Source organism: Gymnodraco acuticeps, unplaced genomic scaffold (genome assembly GCF_902827175.1).
Source record: "Gymnodraco acuticeps unplaced genomic scaffold, fGymAcu1.1, whole genome shotgun sequence".
NCBI classification, from domain to species: domain Eukaryota; kingdom Metazoa; phylum Chordata; class Actinopteri; order Perciformes; family Bathydraconidae; genus Gymnodraco; species Gymnodraco acuticeps.
Genome location: NW_022991196.1, coordinates 43,220 through 62,720, shown reverse-complemented (window position 1 = coordinate 62,720; position 19,501 = coordinate 43,220). Strand labels below are relative to the sequence as shown.

Sequence of the window (19,501 nt, the reverse complement as noted above, 5' to 3'; positions counted from 1 at the left end):
GGTGCGCCCTTCTCTCTCTCCCTCGCTCACTCGCACTTTGGCTGTGAGCTGCGGTTGCCAGATAAGCCAACATCCCCCATTTTCATCACTTACAGCGCCCATCGTACAGGGCAAATGAAACGTGTAACCGGGGTGAAAAGGGTGTTACATTTACTTAATTATGAATTTTGTTACATCAAGGCCGAAAATTAGGATGAGCCGCAACGGTCAAAAATGTTTTTTTCCCTCCCAGAGCTGCCAGCGCAGCACCTCCACAGATCTGGCGCCCTAGGCGAACATCTATAACGCCAGTGCTACGGGCCGACCCTGAGTTCATATGCAACTCGCAAATATCTTTCTCTCTCCTCTCTCCTCTCTTTTCTCTTCTCCCTTCTCTCTCAATTTTGGTACGCAAATGCGCCTTTTTTCAAATGACCCGGTGCTCTTTTTGGGGGGGAGGTGCGCATGCGCACCTGCGCACCAGTTATGTGCAGCCCTGGTTATGTCTTAATACTCATACAGTGAGAACATCTGATGGTATTCAGTTTAAAATATTGAAACTTTATTGGTTTGTTAACTGTGTTTGTGCGCAATACATTTCCAGATGCTCAGAGAAGACAAAACATCCATTATTCACATCTAAATATTAATCAACATTTAAATATGTACATCTCTAATATTGTCAAGTGATTTATTTAATTTCTGTTTCTTTGGTAACAGTCAGTGACAGCAGGAGCACAGACCTGTGATCAGATCACACTGACAACACATTACACTCTATCATATATTATTATATATAAAATGGACTAACAGCAAATCTCAATCAGAACATGTCAAATATGTTTTTCATCAAATGCTTGAGGTCATTATGTTTCCTCTTTTTTAACACATGTTGTGATATATGTTTTATTATAGTCTTGCTCGCTGTGGACTCTCAGAGACTCACTGTGAAGTCGTGGCCTCAGCTCTGAAGTCTGACCCCTCCCATCTGAGACATCTGGACCTGAGTTTCAACGATCTGCAGGATTCAGGAGTGGAGCTGCTGAGTTCTGGACTGAAGAGTCCAAACTGCAGACTGGAGGCTCTCAGGTCAGTTCACTGACTGAACTTCATCTGTTTGTGTTTATCATTTTCTGAATTTGAAAAAAATACTGTGAAGCTGACAATTGAGCGGCCCGACCAAGGAAGGAGACAGAGGCAGAACGTCCAAAATACAAGCCGGTGTGGGCATTTATTACCTCATAAACATGTGACACAAAGATTCACAGCCTCAATCCTGCCGAACATGTGCACACCGTCACCAACCACAGGGATCTCACACACACTCCCAGCCTCAAAACAGACAGGGCAACAGACCCTAAATACACACTAATCAGCAATTAGACACAGGTGGGGGGGGGGGGGGAGGAGGCAACACAGGGCACCAGGTGCACACAATCAACAGCCACAGACAAGGAAGGGGAACACTTTTAACATGAAACCAGCAAACAGAGACAGACAAACTAAAACACATACAGACGCACACACTGTTGTGGAAATCAAAAAACCCCAATACTGTAGAGTACAAGTCAGAAAACAAATAAATGGTGAATCAGACAGAGTTGTCTTTCTGGTGATGTTTATTCGAACAAACATCAGATACAATAAAATATAGACACAGGTCTCACAGAGTATAGGATAGTCTGCGCGAGTGTGCGCAGTTCAATATAGTTTTCAAGCTTATATTGAGGAAAGGGTGGGAAGGTAAGAAATCTGTCTTCACACGGTCACATTGTTATAGACACCTGGCCTTGAGCTGTAGAAGTAGATCGTGTGACTTTGTGTGAGTCTCAACCCAGTAGCCAAAACAGCTCTGTGGCCTTGAAGTAGGATAGATAGAGCAAACAGCACATCTAACCAAATGAGACACATTTGGTTAAAACATATCAGGATATAATAAAATGTCCACTACATTCCCCCCTTTTGATCATACTTGATCAATAAAAAAACAATGACAGGATAGAGTGATATAACACATCAATGAATACACTCCATCACTGGTTTAAGTAAACACATCACAAATATATCATAGAAAACTGGCTGTTTGTGTGGAGGACAGACTCCAATATAATGTAAGCATAAGAGGAGAGTACACTCGATTCACATGATTATATTGATTATATTGTAGTGTCGGAATCAGACTCTTCTGATTCTAGCTGGTCTGTCTCACTGTGGCGCAAAGGATTGTCGTGTAATGCAATAGCAGTATACTGAACGAAAGCTAAAGATACCAGGCTGGAAAAGCCTTTCTTCAGTATTGGGATAATCACAGAGTATAAAATTAATAGGCCGAAAATGATTATCAGGGGTGTAACTATCCTAGCCAGCCTTGCCACCCCCCCCGATATAAACCAGGACCACCAGTCCCAGCCGGATATGTGGATATGTCATCCACTTTCATGTTGGCTAACAAGTTGTTAAGATGCAGCACGGTGTCAGTGATGTTCTTGGTGGCGTCGGGAAAGTAAGTGCAACAGGAGTCACCGATCACATGACACAGGCCACCCTTTGATGCGAACAAAAGGTCAAAAGCAAATTGGTGCTGCATGAGCATATTCCTAGAGGCTATTATGAATGGGGGCAATGCCTGGAAGCCTTGCGTCGTCTCGTAAGTGAGGTTCTCTAGTCGAACATGTAAGGTATCTATGTTATGGGCATTGTTTACTGTACCCCACCATGGAAACAAGCCACCAAATAATTTAGCTCCAGTGGACGTCAGCTCTCTTTTTACCTTGTGGTGGTCGGGGTGTTGGAACTCTGGGTAATGATGTGTCGTGTGCATTAAGGACGTGAGGACAGTGACTGCTGGATTCAAATCCACTAGAGTGCATGTACCTATCCAGAGGGGAGCCAGAACTTGATAGAGCAGGGAATGCTACGTTAGAAAGGATTCTTCCAGGGGCACCGAATATGCAATACGAGATATTGTAAACATCGTAACTGCACTGTGCTATCTTCCCCATCCCTTAGAGCAGTGGTTCTCAAACTTTTTCTGTCAGGCCCCCCCTTTGGAGAAAAAAAAAAGTCGGGGCCCCCCCAACACAAATAGTCAGGCTCAGTGGCGGCGCCAGATATTTATTTTGGGGGTTCTGTGGGGTAGCTTGACATTTCATAGAGGGTGCTCAAACATTTAGGGTTTCCCATTAATGTACCGGTCGCTACAGAGGAATGTTCTACTGCAACACTCCACACGCAAATACACAGTGTACCCGCAACTGTTACAATGAAGGCACGATAATCAGCTCACGGCATATAGGTGTAAGCAGGGGTAAAGTGCTATTTTTATAGGTGGTGTGTGGACCTCACATAGGGGGGTCCGGGGGCAAGCTCCCCCGGGAAGATATTTTTTTCAATCTTGAAGTTAAAAGCATCAATCTGGTGCACTTTGAGAGCAAAATGAAGAGATCTATGGATACATCTCTCAACACCCAGATGAAACAGATCTGTGAACAGATTTACTTTTTCTTTATGGATATTTTACAAATCACTCCCCTTTTAAACTTTATTGTTGTTTTAGTGTCATATAGTATTTCATACCTGTTTTTCATTTATTCTCTTATTTTTTTAAAACAATAATGATCATATAAACGTGTGCCTCGGAAATAATTGTTTACATTAATGGTGACCAAAACGTTTGAGATCCACTGAGAGAGTCCTTTAGCTCACTGAGTCTCTCAGTCTGACAGGAGAGGACTCTCCTCCACTTTGTTGTTGAAAAGACTCCTTATATCCGTTAGCATAGCTCGCTAGCACCAGAAGCTAACAACAACGATCTCCGGTACCGGTGCGCTCTCTCTCTCGCGCACACAAAATGGCTCGTTCCACACACACACAGAGCCGAGCTTTAATGAAACACAGAGACCCAGACGTAATAGTACTGTACTGCATCATATTAATCAATCATTTTTCAAATTATGATTTTTTTTTTTTAATCTTTTTTTTTTTTTTTATAACAATTTTTCCTCCTGGTCCTGGGGGGCATGCCTCTGCGCCCCCCAGGGGGGGCGCGCCCCCCACGTTGAGAACCACTGCCTTAGAGTAATGTTACCAATCCCTGTCTTGACCAGCCCCTCTGCCCGTGTGTTCGCCCTGCTCTCCCCATGTACCTCTTAGATATCTCGATTTTGGCTGACATGCTGTGTGCTGACCATGGATACATAAAATATAGGACTAGTCCTAACACAACTATCATGGCAAATATGCAGAGGAACCATTTTAGGATTGTCCAGGCTCTCCGGTAGTATTGCTCACTGTTGCGTCGTCGTTTTCCCAGGCGAGCCGTCATCTGCGTTAATTGACTTCACCCTAAATTCAAGTTGAGGTATTGTAATGCAATTGGCTTGATAACTTAATTGTTCTACACCTTGAGTTAAGGATTTCAAATCCACTCCCACTTAAGATGCCTGGACAAGTTCCCACAGTTAAGACAAATAGAAATATACAAAGGACATTTTAAGGTGAGTGTCATCTTTTGTCATTCAAATACAACTTGAAATTCAAACTCTCCTGATTGAAACATCATGTGTTGAAATAACCAACTGCAGTTCAAAAATAAAAAGTGAATTGCCTAATATTTTTGTTGTGGAATCAATTAATTTCTTTCTTTAAAGGCAAAAACATGAATAAGCTAAGAGAAAAACCCTATTGAATACAATATTATTTGGAGCAACTTAATTTACAAATGGCTGTCAACTTAAAAACATCTGTCCATGTTCAACATGTGGTAATTAAGTATACACAACTTAAGATTACATTTAAATCATACGGTAAAACAAGTTGGAACTTTTGGAGTAATCAACTTAAAAACTTGTGTTTATGCTACCAATTATTAAGTAAGTGATAATTGAAAACACCTGATTGTAGAGGAAACGCCTTCTCCCCTAACTCAAATAACTTTGTTGCTTTAACAAAATGTCATTAGAAGTTGTCTTAACTCAATAACCATCGATGCAACCTATTGCCTTGATTCTCTTTGTTAAGCCAAGCATTTGTTTTTAGAGTGTACGTAGACTGGGCCTCCCATATAACCTGGCTGAGCCGATATAAAAACAATCAGCCAAATAACTTTTCAATACATTATTGATTACTATTCTTTTAGGTACTTTAGGTTGGCAGTGAACATAAGTCAGAGGTACATGGTGTACTTCTCCTCCACTACATGTATTTAATACCTTTAGTTACTTCACAGATGTGGATGAATGATGTGAAATCTAATCAAGTGTTGAATCAGACTTTAGTTCCACCTGGAGTAAATCCACAAGCTACCCTGCAGTATACAAAGTCATTCAGACTAGCTGCACCTTTACCAGCTTTGAGAACACTTTCATGATCAATCATTATAAAACATATCATATATATTATTCTGAAATGGACCAATCTGCACAATGAATACTTTTACCGTATTATATTTTGATAATACTTTTCTACTTCTTCTTGAGGAACATTTTGAATGCAGGACTTTTACTGTACCACTCTGGTACTTCTACTTTTACTCAAGTAAAAGATCTGAGTACTTATTCCACCTCTGGTAGTGCATTAGTCTGAATTCTAGCTACTAAATCACGCAGAGCTGCGTAAATATAGCCTCACAATGGTAACAAGTGGAAAATAATATTTACCAATGTGTACAATGATTTTAGGTAATTTTGACTACTCAGAACACCTTACTTATACAAAGGAAGACTGTGTTCATTCTACAATTACATGGGATTAAAGCAACATGTAGTTTTACTTGTATAATACTTCCATTTTGTATAAAAGACAGTTTGTTTTCATCTGTTTTAGAACAAACCAAGTATTGGTCTTCAGAATACCAAACTTGTTTCGGCAAATTCAGATGATAAATACAACTTTGAAACTTGTAACGGCATAATTACAAGCAGAGAATGGACTAATGTAACATCACAGCAAGCATAACAACAGCCGTGTGTTATGCACACATACGCAAGAATGACATCATCTGTCGCTTAGTGAGTTATCTGAAAGCGTTTTCCCCTCTCCTGAAATGACATGACCCAAAAATGTAACTGTTCTTTGTACATATTGGAGTTTAGACAAACTAGCCTTCTGGCCTTCGGCTGCGAGGTATTTTAACAAGGAAATGGTATCAGCTCCACACTGTTCTGGAGAGAGACCGACCTTGTACACAATGCCTGGTTGTACACAGTAGCCTTTACACAAACGTGTGAATCTGTAAGGTTTACCCTTATATTCAAATGTGAACAAAATTGACTGTCTTTGTGTACAGGAACACTGAAAAATGCATTTGAGAGATCTTATTACAGTAAAAAAAATGCTGCAGAGGCTAGAACTTTTGAAAGAATCAGATAAGGACTTGGGACGAGCGTGCATAGCTGCATAGCATTTACAGCTGTAAATCCTGGACAAATCTCCACTCGTCAGGAGGTTTTGTCTCTGATCTTTTTGACAGGAAACACTGGAGTGCGTACCGGAATCGTTACACGGAATAATGACCCCTTGTTTAAACAGAGAGGTAAACACTGACCGAATGCCATCAACAACTTCACGTTTCAATGGGTACGGGGGTTGATTTGAACGGAACATGGACATTAAACATACGTCATATCTGTGAGCTGCCCAGAGTGAGTATGGCCCATCTGAAAGCGCGGCAGGAAGCTCAGAGATATGAGAATTACCCCATCATCCTCAACCAACAGCAATATGCGTAGAACGGCTATGTTTGTGCACATTTTCATCTTATACATGTCACCTGACATATAATACATAACATATTCTGTGTGTGTAGATGTCCAATCAGTGACTGACTCCAAATCTTTAACGATTGGATCCAAATCCCTCTATCTATCAGTGGGCCCCCTGGCTAGTGAAATGTGTGGACCGCCCCTGGGATTTGACACAGTTTGTATTGTGTGGGTGTGAGTGCAACAGGAACCAACGCTGCGCAGCAAACTCCAAGCTTAGTTTTAAGCATGAGCTCCTCATTCACACATTCTAACAGAAAAACTCATCATAGCATTTACACAGATTACACAGCATTATACGTTAGCACGTATAATGCAAATGAGAAGCCTCCATGAACACAGCAGGTGGAAAAACACGTTGATCAGTCAAACGCAACAACGCCTGAGAATCAGGATATGTCAGCAGCCATTTAATACACATTCACACAGTTCTTTATCATCAAAAGTTTTTGAACCATCGTAGGAGATGGCTGCCGGACTTTAAACCCCTCATTTGTGGAATAAATGAGGCCTAAGCCGAACCGGAGTTTCAGATCTCTGCCCAGTAAATGTATTAGGCAGACGGAGGATAAAAGAAACTGTTTTTTTACTGATGTGGGAAATAGATGACTATCATCACCGTTATCTCCACTCTGAAGTGATACAAAAACTTCTCCTTTACAGTCACCCCAGCCGCTCCCATTGAGTGCATTAGTTAATGAGTGCATACATCTACCACTAAATTTGCAATCAGGCAAATCTGCCCTTTTTACTATAGAACATCAACACCCATGATAGCTAAAGTTAGTGTGGGACATTTCTCAAATGCTGTTTCACTGTCATATTTCAAATATGTACCCTCTTTAACCACAGGCATGTCTTCTACATTTTCCAATTTTCAAAAGCATGATGTGTGTGTGTGTATTCACTTCCCTGGTTCGATGATGCTGGCTGAATTTCCATCTCGCTCGATCGGGTCCCCTCCTCCCCATCTGGTGTAGGTCAGTCTGATTGTGAATGACGTCCTTGCTGTCCCCCTCTCTGCCTCCACTCGCCAGTGTTCTGTGAGCAGTCCCATAATCCAATGTTCAACACTGCCACACTTGAAACATCTTTCTCAAATGAAGGTCTTGCTTCTCGTCTTCTGCCTCGGAAAACCTCTTCTGCCTCTCCCTCGGTATTGTGACCGGCCAGCATTCTGCGTAGCTTGCGCTGTGTCTGTGAGTCCGTTGAGAAAGGCATTACTGAGGTGTGTTGCCCAAACACTTGCTTGGGCTTGGGTTTGTTTATCCCGCTGTTGTCCCCATCTACTTGGGGCTGATGGGGGTGGCGAGCTTGGAGTTGACTGCATGGCTGGGGCTTGTAGTGGCGGTGGAGGTGGAGGTGGGCCAGCCGGATTGCCAGGGTTGTACCCCGGGGGAGGTTAAGGATACCCAGTCGAGGAGAGGTCATTCAGGCCTGCAATGGAAGAACACAGAGATGTCTGGGGTTTACATGGTTTTGGAAATAATTTATTTTTCTTCTTTTCTTCACATTCATCTTCAACCTTAATATTTTCTTTAATGCCCAATGCCAACTGCCTTCTTTCACGGCATTCTGCTTAATCCTCCCAGTATTTATTATAAACACTTTCTGTGAGTGTCCAGTTTTCTATATAAGTCTTTTACTTTAACTTTATTTGTATTTCTTCTTCTTTCTTGAAGAATACATTTATTCTTTAGTTTCTTGATTTTTAATTTACTCAAAAACCTCCCTTTGGAAATCCGAACATTTCCGTCCATATATTTAATTTAGACAGACTGTTTTCACCATATTTTACTCTCATGACGTCTACAATCGGGCCCTCAGGAGGGTGTACAAGCCCCCTACTTTGCCTTGCTCCCATGACAAAATCACCATTTGTTTCACAGTACAAATCGTGCAAAAAACTAATCGTAAACCCACTTTCTTACAGAAAAACTCACTTTCTACGACGGGATAAACCCTATGTGATGTTTGTTTCACAGTACAACTCACGTAAAAAACTAATCGTAAACCCACTATCTACGACGGGATAACCCCTATATGATGTTTGTTTCACAGTACAACTCACGTAAAAAACTAATCGTAAACCCACTTTCTACGACGGGATAAACCCTATGTGATGTTTGTTTCACAGTACAACTCACGTAAAAAACTAATCGTAAACCCACTATCTACGACGGGATAACCCCTATCTTCGAGCAGCCCCTTTCATAAACGTCATGGAGTTTTAATTACGTTTAACTTTAAACAATTTAGACATTGTACATCTCACCCAGTATTGGAAAGCCTTTCTAAGTCCGTTTGGTCTCGTGAAGTCAATCAGTTCCACCCCCGCCGCTGGTCCTCTCGTCCCGTACTGTTTTTGTCGCGGGGTAGAGGGAATCCGAGGATCCTGTAGCTACCAACCAGCGTCCGGAGGTGTTCCCAATCGAACTTGCAGAGACCCTGCTCGCAGCGCCAATTGTTATGGAAATCTAAAAACCCCAATACTGTAGAGTACAAGTCAGAAAACAAATAAATGGTGAATCCAACAGAGTTGTCTTTCTGGTGATGTTTATTCGAGGCCTCAAACAAACATCAGATACAATAAAATATAGACACAGGTCTCACAGAGTATAGGATAGTCTGCGCGAGTGTGCGCAGTTTAATATAATAGCAAAGCAATATAAAGGGAGAGTAAAAAGGTGGGGAGGAGAAGAAATCTTCACACGGTCACATTGTTATTAGACACCTGGCCTTGAGCTGTAGAAGTTCTCGTGTGACTTTGTGTGAGTCAACTCAGTAGCCAAAACAGCTCTGTGGCCTTGAAGTAGAGAAGATAGAGGAAAACAGCACAGTACACTTTGAACATATCAGGATAGAATAAAATTTCCACTACAAAATGTATGGAGCTTTAGGGAAACTATACATTTATTGGCACACAGAAGCTTTATGCCATGTAACAGCAAGTGTCCACTCCCCCCGAGAACATTCCTGGACTTCACCCAAAGGGAGTAGAGATGATTTGTTTTTGCATTAAGAACGACAGAGAAAATTTCTCTTTTAAATGGTTTTAAATGGGTCCCAAAAAGTTTCCCAATGACCGGAATAGTACTGCCAGAACGCACGATATCCAAAATGTCTAACTACTAATTATTGTCGTCTTTCTTGAAACTGACGTGCTTAAATTCTCTGAGAAAGTTACTGAAGGATACACTTTTGTGTATAAAAGCTGAAAAGTAGATAATGAAGTACTTTGTGTCCGTAGATTTCGTTAAGAATCTTTGACAGATTTATGCTTAAATTCTCTGAGAAAGTTACTGAAAGATACACTTTTGTGTATAAAAGCTGAAAAAGTAGATAATGAAGTAGACTTTGTGTCCGTGTGAAACCCCATACAGAATGTCAGTCCCTGTGTACAACTTTTTAGTGACACTCTGCAGATTTGTGTGTAATTCTCTCACAAAAGGAACTGTAAGATACACTTTTTTATGTATGCAAACGTCTTTCTTGAAACTGACGTGCTGACCGTTTTACAAAACAAGTTATGTTTTCTGCTTCTTCATCCTCTGAATTTTCCTCCCCCGTCCCTCTTCCTTCACCCCTCACAACAACAAATCAAGGTGGATCTGTGAAATGAAACACCTCTTCCCAAAGCGTGACTTCCCTATTGAGGGCAGTAGGGTCTAAATCGATTGACCAGATATACTAACATGCAGAACGTACGGTATGTTTTGAAAAAAAGACTAACCATTTATCCAGTTCAAGCTGTCTTTAAGATGTGACATTGCGCACTGACTATTTCCCGTAAAATCGTGACAAACTATTACTTACTGTATTCTTAAATTTGATCTCTTGCTGCATGGTTGAAAATGATAGATGAAAAATAACTTTTTTAAAAAGAGTCAAGTTTTTCAAGATCAGATACAGGTCAAGAAAATGCATAGAGGAGGTATGGTGCTGGCTCATTAGCCCTCTCACTCTTCTTAGAATGATCCTGTGCAATTATAGTTAATAAAAGTAATTACACATTAGTTCACAAATCCATATACTAAAAGAGAATACCCTTAGGTATCACTATTAAAACCTAAATAAGATCTTTTGAAAATAACCTCTTTTGCTAAACAGATACTTCTTTAGCAGTTTCACAAAAACTTGAAAAGAAACATCCTGAACGGGAGAGGGGTGAGGGGCGGGGGAAGTGTGTGTGTGTGTGTGTGTGTGTGTGTGTGTGTGTTCCCCCCTCCCCTCGCCCGCCATTTGCCTGTAGAGGATGTCGGGGGTTTTATGATTTCTCTCACACGTGTCCTAGCTTGTCTTCAGACTGTTCACCAAACTTGTCACGGCACTCTTCAGAGCAGAGAGAGAGAGTTAGTGAGATTGACAGTACTTTTAAAATATATGGTTGCTATATTTCTTGTTATTTGCAAGTATTTGTAAGTTACAGTCAATACTGCTGTATACAGGGGCACAGGAAGTGGTTAGGTGGCGGGACCTTGCTCTTTAGAGCAGAGAGATGGTTAGAGAGATTACTTTTAAAATATATGGTTGCTATATTTCATGTTATTTGCAAGTATTTGTAAGTTACAGTCAATACTGCTGTATACAGGCGCACAGGAAGTGACTAGGTGGCAGGGACATTGATCCTATGCATATGTGATTCATTATAAAATTATTATTTTGTAAAACCGTAGGGGGCAGCATTTTATTTTCTCCTGGTTGTTACATTTCATGTTATTTTGCCGGAAGCGGGGGCGACCGGTAGGGGCAGCATTTTTTATTTTTTATCATTTTTAAATTATTTTCAAATTTTATTTTGAAAACCGGCAGGGGCAGCATTTTATTTTTCTCATGGTTGTTAAATTTCATGTTATTTTATTTTGAAAACCGGAAGCGGGGGCGACCGGTAGGGGCAGCATTTTTATTTTTATCATTTAAAAAATATTTGTAAATTTTATTTTGAAAACCGGAAGTGGGGGTGGGACATCCGCCGGAAGGGGCGGGGCTTATGGAGGCGGGACTTCCTGCGGAAGGAGGCGGGGCTTAGAGGTGTGACCTGTCACTTTCTATGCATACTAATGAGACGAGACTGGTATGTGTACAACTACTAACGGTCGTCTTAGTGGGGGTCCTTAGTTTTATATGATTTGCTGAGTGGGATGGGACTTATTGCGTTGAGTGGGAGGAGTCATCTGTAGAAAATACTCTGTTTTATTAGATTCCGTAAAAGCATCTGACTCTTAATGGCAGTTTGTGATTTTGAGGCTATTTCAGGGAAACAAGGCTGTTTTTGAAACATTTGGCAGATTTATGCTTAAATTCTCTCAAAAATATACTGAAAGATACACTTTTATGTTTAAAAGCTGACCACTACCATGAAAGTACTCTGTTTTATTAGATTCCGTAAAGCATCTGACTCTTAATGGTCCTCTCTAAATTTGATTCAGGGTTTGTTTGAAATGATTTGTGCTTTGTGTGTACAGACACACAGAAAAACACTGAAAAACACAAAAAGAAGGACTGTAATACACATGTATCAGACACGCTCCCCCTTGCTATAATGAAGACAACAGTTTTTAAATGTAAAAAACACTTTTTTATTTTTCACACCCAAAATCAAATAGTTATACTGATTGCAACATCCGCAGGACCGTCTCCAGCTTAGAATTCCCCATATTACTGGAGATATCGTGATGGAGTTTTTTCACTTCAGTCAGAATATTCATGTGTATGCTGCTTTCTGCACAGAGATGCATTACATCTACAAACAGAGCATACACTGAGAGTACATGATACACTTTTGATGTTTGTTTCATTTCTGAGATAATGTTACAGAATGTTTCGGAAAATGAAGATTCCAGGACCACTTTAAATGTTTCGTTTACAATCGTTTCCCAATGACCTGGAATAGTACTGCCAGAACGAACGATATCTAAAATGTCTTCTAGTTTACAAACTTCAGCCATTCTGTTTACACAGGGGTCACTACTCGTTCTGTTTTCAATCGTCCTCATCACCACACTTATTAAAAGGGTATTGACTACATTCTGATCAATATATACAGAGCGTTTTGCATAGTAGTTTCCCATTTTTATTTTACTTTAAAGAAAAAAGTCCCTGGCTTCAGTCAACTGCTGGTTATTAGTCTTCTTCTTCTCCCCCAACTCTGCATGGATCTTTTCAACTCTCTCCTTGAGGCGTCTGCAGTTTTTGAGATTGATACTTTTTACAGACACTCTGCAGATTTATGTGTAATTCTCTCACAAAGGAAACAATAAGTCTCTTACTTTTTTTATATGTATGACAACTTACAACTGGTAGAAAATAAAATACTTTATCTGAATACATTTTCTTTAAAGGCACTTTTTGATTTTAACGCTATTTCAATGGAGATTTTGAGACTTTTTACAGACACTCTGCAGATTTATGTGTAATTCTCTCACTAAGGAAACAGTAAGTCTCTTACTTTTTTTATATGTATGACAACTTACAACTGGTAGAAAGTTAAGTACTTTTTCTGACCAGATTTTCTTTAAGAATGTGACTCTTAACACTGTTTCGATGAAACACAGCAGTCTTGATAACTTGACATGACTAACATTACTTTTCTAAAATATATGTTTTTTTAGAAGCGTTACTTTGATTTCAAGGCTGTGATGGCGAGAGTTTAACAGTCAATGGCATCAAGATGGTGCTCAAGAAGGACATTATCATCCACCTTATTGATCAAGTGCTCATGCCAGACTTAGGTTAGACTTGCACATTTTCCCCTTATTAATGATTACCCGATTTACTACATTAATACATATATTGTTTTTCTGTAATCCATATTTTTAATGGTGTTTAAATTCCCTTTGTGCCTCAAGCTAAACAGATGATGGAACTGGTTGGAAGTTCCCAGTCAACCTTTGGAGACATGGTGTCTGAGCTAGGCCTTTCTGCTTCCATGCAATCTGCCGCTGAGTACACTTTGCTTGCCCCCTCAACACTGTCTTCAATGGTGAGTAACATACTGGTGATTCAATAAAGCACGCCCCTATTTAGTTGGTGGCTGAAGACAAAGCCTGGGTCCATTCTCTAGACTCTATTCTAGTCACATTCTGGAATAATTGGTGATATTTAGATTTGTTTTGTATTTACCCCTCATGTGCTGAGTCATTAGTCAATATGTGTAAATGTATGGAGCTTTAGGGAAACTATACATTTATTGGCACACTGCAGAAGCTTTATGCCATGTAACAGCAAGTGTCCACTCCCCCCGAGAACATTCCTGGACTTCACCCCAAGGACAATTCTACTCGGGAGTTCTTGTAATGTGCAGTTTTACTGTTAGCTGACTTTGTAGAGCTATAGTGATGTTACTTTTGTATTTTTTATCGTCCACAAAGACCTTTCATATGTTATTTCTAATACATTATATACCCCTTTTAGTTTTTGTGTTTCTTTTGTGGCATTTAGTGACACATTTTGCTCTTAAAATATATTTAGCTTTGCTATTTAAAAGTTCCATGAAATAATTTTGCTGTGTAATGAACTATAAATGGTTGCTGGCATTTTCTGTTTCTAAGAGACGCTCAAGTGCTCATTGATGTTTGGATTTCAGAGCCAGTGATGAGGGAACACTGAGATTTAAAAGTGTACAATAGAGCGGTGTCCGTTTTACAAAACAAGTTATGTTTTCTGCTTCTTCATCCTCTGAATTTTCCTCCCCCGTCCCTTCACCCCTCACAACAACAAATCAAGGTGGATCTGTGAAATGAAACACCTCTTCCCAAAGCGTGACTTCCCTATTGAGGGCAGTAGGGTCTAAATCGATTGACCAGATATACTAACATGCAGAACGTACGGTATGTTTTGAAAAAAGACTAACCATTTATCCAGTTCAAGCTGTCTTTAAGATGTGACATCGCGCACTGACTATTTTCCCGTAAAATCGTGACAAACTATTACTTATTCTTAAATTTGACCTATTGCTGCATGGTTGAAAATGATAGATGAAAAATAACTTTTTTTAAAAGAGTCAAGTTTTTCAAGATCAGATACAGGTCAAGAAAATGCATAGAGGAGGTATGGTGCCGGTAGCACTCTGTGGTCCGTACATTTCCCCCTTCTTTAAGTTGTAGAAATGCAATTCATTCGCTACATAGTTGAATGCATAACCCCAAACATCGCCATTTTCCAGAGTCCATTCTCCCTGAAGTTCATCGGGTGGAGGCGTTTGGAGGCGGCAGCATTTTTTATTTTTATCATTTTTAAATTATTTTCAAATTTTATTTTGAAAACCGGCAGGGGCAGCATTTTATTTTTATCATGTTTGTTAAATTTCATGTTATTTTATTTTTGAAAACCGGAAGCGGGGGCGACCGGTAGGGGCAGCATTTTTATTTTTATCATTTTAAAGTAGGCCCCGGAAGTGGGGGCGGGACATCCACCGGAAGGGGCGGGGCTTATGGATGAGGCGGGACTTCCGCTGGAAGTGGGTGGGGCTTATGGATGAGGCGGGACTTCCGGTGGAAGGGGGCGTGGCTTAGAGGTGTGACCTGTCACTTTCTATGCATACTAATGAGACGAGAGTGGTATGTGTACAACTACTCCCGGGCCTTCATTGCAACGTGGGTGTGTCGTTTTGGCACCCCGTCAGACATTTCCTCAGACAGGGGCTCTCAGTTCACGTCCGAGCTCTGGAACGCTGTGGCAGGCGGTTTGGGGGTTAAGCTGCACAGGACTACCGCTTACCAGCCTCAGGCTAACGGCCTCTGCGAGCGCTTTCATCGTTCCATGAAGGCGGCCCTCAAGGCGGCCCTCAAGGCCGGCCTTACGGACGGTAACTGGGTCGACAAGCTGCCCTGGGTGATGCTGGGCCTGAGGACCGCACCTAAGGAAGATCTGCAGTGTTCTACAGCGGAGATGGTCTACGGTCAGCCGCTGAGAGTTCCGGGGGATTTCCTCCCAAATGCATCGGCTCCCTGGTCGGTGTCGGCCCAGCGGGCTTTCCTGCGTGACGCCGCTGAGGCCTTTGCTCCGATCCCTACTACTCAGCACGGTACTCAGGTGTCCCAGGTTCCCGCAGAGCTCCGCTCGGCGGAGCACGTGTTCATCCGGCACGATGCGCACAGAGGCCCCCTGCAGCCCCCTTATGATGGGCCTTTCCGGGTCTTGGAGCACGGGGACAAGCACCTGGTGGTCGACCTGGGTGGCAAGGCCGAGCACGTCTCGGTGGACCGGGTGAAGGCTGCTCACCTGGACTTGGACCAGCCTGTGGTGCTGGCTCGACCTCCGCGACGGGGCCGCCCCCCGGCCTCGTCCCCTGTCACGGATTTAAGACCTGTTGTTCCGGTCCCTCCCCTTCCGGGGGCCGCACAGGCGGGAGTCACTTTTCCGACTCCCGTGCTCAGGAGTCGTGGGGGTCGGCGTGTCGTTCCTCCCCGCCATGCTGATTTTGTTTATGTGTGAATTCTGGGGGGGCTTGTGTGGTGACACGTTATTGGACATAATTCACCTTGCTTATTGTGTTGCCACACGGACCCTTTAGTGGGGAACACCTGTAGCTTTAGCTGCCATTCCTGCTAGCTCATCAGGCAGAGCAGTGCATGTGTTAACCTCTCTGAAAGTAATGGATAATAAAGATTGGAACTCCATTCTTAATACACCGCCTCCGACTCTCTTTTCACGGCACTACAATATACAAATATATCCAACCCAGTCTCATGGCATTTCGTGTTCACCAACACGATTTTTAATCTATTGATTCGTGTTCACCAACACGATTTCCCCCTTTTTTCGTGTTGCACAGCACGATTTTAAAAGCAATGTATTTCTACGGGTAATGTGTTTTGTGCCTGCAGCACGTCTTTTTCTCCGGTCGGGTCGTGGAATTTCTATCACAGACCTTCTACTTTCCCCCTATGAAAGTATGTACTCTATATTTTTTTTATCAAATATAACACATAAAAACAATAATTCAATAACATGCTTTAACCACTAGGCGGTGCACACAAGGTACACACAGCCATAATAACTTTGTATTATTAGTGTAGGACACTTATGTATGTACAACATCTGAAGATGTGTAGTTTTATTCATGCTTTCACATAATTTTACAGCATATTATATAATATATATATATTATATATATATATATATATTACAGCATATTTACAGCATAACCCGTGTCGTAGTACCGTTTAGCGAGAGCGCGTATGTTTTGGATTAGGCCAACCGGCTAACTCAAACATATCCAGGTTAGGTTGAACCAGCTTCGTAGTGCAGGCCCCAGGTTGAATTGAGGCGAATATTTGTATTGTTCAGAGGTTGTTGTGTTTAATATTCATGAAAATATTTGTCATTGTTCAAATGATAATAAACTAAAATTTGCATAAAGCATATTTGTCCACTCATATGTTGATAAGAGTATTACAAACTTGAAAAATATCCCTCTAAGGTACATTTAGAACAGATACAAAATGTGCGATTAATTTGCGATTAATCGCGATTAACTATTTTAATCGACTGACAGCCCTAGTATTTAGTATCCTATCCATGGGAACTTGTTTTAAGGGGGGAGGTGGACCTAACATCCTCTCATTATGAAGTTAAATGCATCAATCTGGTGCACTTTAAGAGCAACATTATGGACTAGATCTATGGATACATCCTGCTGATGTTCAGGTGTATATCAGTATGTAGTGTCTCTACTTTAAAGAGTCCTCTCCTGCTGATGTTCAGGTGTATATCAGCATGTAGTGTCTCTACTTTAAAGAGTCATCCTGCTGATGTTCAGGTGTATATCAGTATGTAGTGTCTCTACTTTAAAGAGTCCTCTCCAGGGTTCGTACGGGTGCTGGAAATCCTTGAAAATGCTTGAAATTTCATGTGGTGTTTTCAAGGTTTAAAAAGTGCTTGGATTTTGGTTAAAGTGCTTGAAATTGTACTTGCTTTACTTTTATAATAAATTGCTGTCTGAGAAAGAGTAAGAAGTCGGAGCGAGCTTTTCATAAAAAGACAGCTCCACTCCTTTTATACATATTTTGATATTTGAATCTTTCTTTTTTTAGTTGCAGATTTTCCGTATTCAGATTCAAAACTATTATTTTTTCAGTTTCAAATCTTGTTTTTTTCAGGTTTCACTGTTTTTTTAACTTTCAAACTTCTGGCCCTGATGTTGCTTGGGGGGGGGGGCTTACCAAAGAGTAGTTTAGCATCCTGAGTGACTGCCCTCCCTCTGTCATGTTGCCTTCATGGATGTAAGGTATAACTGAAATATGAAATATAACTCAACACTTTCTATACACGACACTCCCGTGATTGGTGGGAAACCAAACTGATACCAGCGTCAAAGTTCCGTTAAGCGAGCTGTTGAGCATCGCAGTTCAGAATCAGATCAGAATCAGAAAACCTGTATTAGTCCCACAGAGGGGACATGTACGTTGTTACAGCAGAAAAGAGCCACTGACAGCTTAATGTTACATAATGTTACATGCAAAAAGTATTTAAAGTAAAACAAAGGTTATATGATAAAAAAAATATAATAAAATAAAAAGTTATACAATTTACAAAATACACATCCTGTAACAGTTCTGAGGATTTAGCAGCCAGGTATATATTGCAGTTTTTAATGGCATATATATATATATTAGTGCTGTCAAAATTATCGCGTTAACGGCGGTAATACATTTTTTTGAATTAATTGCGTTAAAATATTTAACGCATTTAACGCATGTGCAGAATGGCCCGCCCCATACGTGCCACCAGTGGCAGCGCCAGGGTATGGCTGGGGTAGGCTACACCCATACCAAGAAATGGCTTAGCCCCACCATGAAAAATGATGTTAAAGTAAGCAAAATAAAGTCTGCCAACTCGCGCGGAGTAAATCGCACAGACAGCAGTTAGTAAGATTGATTTCAGTAGCCACGGTTTTGAAAACTTTTGTCACGTAGTGATCGTCTTCTCAATAGAACATCTTTGATAACGGCGTGGTGTTGTTGCAGGAAGTCCCGACGGAGAATACTTTTGCTGTAGTACGGGGGTGCACATTAAATCAATTGATTTGCTTTATTTATCGTATTTTCTACTGTTAACCTGTTAAACCCCGAGCCTGTTTTTCAGGTCTCAGGCTCAAAAGGACATTCCCAGAACAAATGACCATATCTTCACTTCTAAAAGGGTTAAATTAATAATAATTTTTCTCAAAGCAAGGTTACACCTGTGAGTTGGATGTAGAAGTGTCAGAATCAATATAGATGTTTTTATTTTAAAGTAAATTCAGATTGAACACAGTAAAAAAATATAAATTATTGTGTCCGTCCAAAGAAAAAAATTACTTATAGTGAAACCCAGCCTTGAATGATGGGATGGTAGACTAAAAGCTTTAGGAATACAAACTACAATAAGTACCCTGTATCAAGATTGATGCAAAACAAGTTAAATTCGACCTTTTTAGAGAGATTTAGCAAAAAAAAACACTTCTGGGGTCATTTGGGTGGATTTGACCTATAGTCTAGCAGGAAGGGCCCTCAGATTTTGAGATACCCCTACCCGAGGTAGAACAAATGACAACAATGATTTTTCTTATCGTTAGGGTCTCCCATTAATTAAATTGATTGTTGTCAAATTTTATTTTGCGGGAAAAAATGTTTTTTTGGTTGTTCTTTAGAACTACCCCAATCCCTGAAAAAGAGCCAAATTAGACCAGGCCGAATGTGGGAAAGGTGACAGAAAAGCCCATAACTTGAGAATGATCACTCTTTTCCTCTTCAGATTTGCTGAGGTATGAACCAGGT

At 40.8% G+C, this 19,501-nt stretch overlaps 1 protein-coding gene across 1 annotated transcript in view; it reads left to right on the top strand.

Annotated features, from left to right (window-relative positions):
- Window positions 1–972: 972 nt before the first annotated feature.
- LOC117561249 (protein NLRC3-like) overlaps window positions 973–19,501 on the top strand; it is a 42,384-nt gene continuing 23,855 nt past the window's right edge. Inside the window, 1 exon segment of the mRNA XM_034238541.1 lies at window positions 973–1,068. The gene's annotated coding sequence lies outside the window, so the exon portion shown is untranslated.